This window comes from Coregonus clupeaformis, chromosome 12, assembly GCF_020615455.1.
Source record: "Coregonus clupeaformis isolate EN_2021a chromosome 12, ASM2061545v1, whole genome shotgun sequence".
In the NCBI taxonomy this organism is placed as follows: domain Eukaryota; kingdom Metazoa; phylum Chordata; class Actinopteri; order Salmoniformes; family Salmonidae; genus Coregonus; species Coregonus clupeaformis.
In genome coordinates, this window is record NC_059203.1 from 46,555,898 (window position 1) to 46,559,072 (window position 3,175).

Sequence of the window (3,175 nt, forward strand, 5' to 3'; positions counted from 1 at the left end):
TGGGGATCCTAACTGACCTAAGACAGGGAATTCTTACTAGGATTAAATGTCAGAAATTGTGAAAAACTGAGTTTAAATGTATTTGGCTAAGGTGTATGTTAACTTCATACTTCAACTGTATGGTTAAATAGGTGAACAAGGTGCACAATGTAGGCTATGCCTATTTCTAGGCTATTTCTGCATAGTTTCTCAACTTGTCACAATATATTCCATATATATATAAATAGATATAGATTTCATAAAGGGGGGAATATCTGCAGGCAAGAGTTTGAAATGTAAGAATAAAAGCGACATGCAACTGAACCAGCCAGCTCCCTACACTGTTTATACTATAAACATTCCCACCCCCTTTCGTTTGTCAACTTAACAAAAAAAAACATGCGCCCATTCCCACCACCAAATAAAATATATCTAAATACGAGTTATGAGATAGTAAGGTAAAATATGAGATTGTAAGTCATTATAATGAGATAGTAAGTCATAATTATAAAATATGTAAATCATAATGATGAGATAGTAAGTCATAATTATGAGATAGCAAGTCTGGATCATGGACATTGAATAGTCCTGCAGGTCCAATCCCGTTAAAGTGGCAATCTTGGAGTCAAACAATAGCAAGGCAACTCCCCGCAACCTTATTTGGTAAACAGCTGAGGAATGGGGCAGGAGAAATGTAACCACTTTCAAACAAATAGATGCAATGACGCTCACATATGGATGCAAGGACTGACCATCCATGAGATCAAAATGATAGTTTTAACCATGTTTTGAAGCTATACTGTGTGTGTTTACAATTACATTGTTTACGAACAATGGAGTAAATCAAGCTTATATTTGGGGTTCTGATTGATGGACCGTTGCTCATGAGGCCTTTCTAAGTTACATTCTTCAAGAATCAATGGCTATATATTAAAGTCCAAAAATTGATGTACCAATCCCAGATTGCCGCTTTAATGGATTGAATTGAATTAATGAATTAATTCAATCTGATGTCAACCAGATGTCATCAAACAGGCATCAACTCAAATCAACAAAACTATCCAATCCTCTCTCTCTCTCTCTCTCTCTCTCTCTCTCTCTCTCTCTCTCTCTCTCTCACACACACACACACTCACACACACACACACACAATGTGTGATTGACTATAGGATATACAGTGCCTACGGAAAGTATTCAGACCCCTTGACTTTTCCACATTTTGTTACGTTACAGCCTTATTCTGATTTTTTTATATATTTTTTTATCCTCAGCAATCTACACATAATACCCCATAATGACAAAGTGAAAACAGGTTTTAGAATAATAAAAAAAGAAATACCTCATTTACAAGTATTCAGACTCTTTGCTATGAGACTCGAAATTGAGCTCAAGTGCATCCTGTTTCCTTGATCATCCTTGAGATGTTTCTACAACTTGATGGGAGTCCACCTGTGATAAATTCAATTGATTGGACATTATTTAGAAAGGCACACACCTGTCTATATAAGGCCCAACAGTTGACAGTGCATGTCAGAGCAAAAACCAAGCCATGAGGTTGAAGGAATTGTCCGTAGAGCTCCGAGACAGGACTGTGTCGAGGCACAGATCTGGGGAAGGGTACCAAAACATTTCTGCAGCATTGAAGGTCCCCAAGAACACAGTGGCCTCCATCATTCTTAAATGGAAGAAGTTTCTAACCACCAAGACTCTTCTTAGAGCTGGCCACCCAGCCAAACTGAGCAATCGGGGGAGAAGGGCCTTGGTCAGGGAGGTGACCAAGAACCCGATGGTCACTCTGACAGAGCTCTAGAGTTCCTCTGTGGAGATGGGAGAACCTTCCAGAAGGACAACCATCTCTGCAGCACTTCATCAATCAGGCCTTTATGGTAGAGTGGCCAGATGGGAGCCACTCCTCAGTAAAAGGCACATGACAGCCCGCTTGGAGTTTGCCAAAAGGCACCTAAAGACTCTCAGACCATGAGAAACAAGATTCTCTGGTCTGATGAAACCAAGATTGAACTCTTTGGCCTGAATGCCAAGTGTCACGTCTGGAGGAAACCTGTCACCATCCCTACGGTGAAGCATGGTGGTGGCAGCATCTTGCTGTGGGGATGTTTTTCAGCGGTAGGGACTGGGAGACTAGTCGAGGCAAAGATGAACGGAGCAAAGTACAGAGAGATCCTTGATGAAAACCTTCTCCAGAGCGCTCGGGACCTCAGACTGGGGCGAAGGTTCACCTTCCAACAGGACAATTACCCTAAGCCCACAGCCAAGACAACGCAGGAGTGGCTTCAGGACAATTCTCTGAATGTCCTTGAGTGGCCCAGCCAGAGGCCGGACTTGAACCCGGTCTAACATCTCTGGAGAGACCTGAAAATAGCTGTGCAGCAACGCTCCCCATCCAACCTGACAGAGCTTGAGTGGATCTGCAGAGAAGAATGGGAGAAACTCCCCAAATACAGGTGTGCCAAGCTTGTAGTGTCATACCCAAGAAGACTCGAGGCTGTAATCGCTGCCAAAGGTGCTTCAACAAAGTACTGAGTAAAGGGTCTGAATACTTATGTAAATATGATATTTCAGTTTTGTGTTTTTAATAAATGTGAGAATATTTTTTAAACCTGTATTTGCTTTGTCATTATGGGGTATTGTGTGTAGATTGATGAGGAAAAAAATTCAATTTTATCAATTTTAGAATAAGGCTGTAACTTTCCAAATGCACTGTACATAAGGTTATCCTTGTAAATTGAGGAGGGCCTGATGCAAAGTTCACATTGGATTCATGTGATAGACATCACCTAAACGTATCTTATAATGACTTACTATCTCATAATTTTGACTTACTATCTCATAATTATGACTTACTATCTGATAACTTATAGTCAGATTTACTTTTTTTGGTGTCAGGAATGAACTTCCATACTATACTCACCAGCTGGTCTAAAGCCTAGAGCCTTGCTCTGTAAGAAGGTGTAAATCTGAGGTTAACTTCAAACCAGCAAGCAATTGAGCAGATAACATTGGTTATATGATTTCCAATTGTCCAGAATGTTCTAAATTAAAACAGCCTGTAATACAGGCTTGAATATGGGTAATCCTGTTTTTGAATCTTCCAAACATATTGTTAAGTGGCACAGTCACGGGGGACAAACTCATTCTCCACCCACAAAAAGTCCATTGGCTGTTTTAGCAGCTCTGT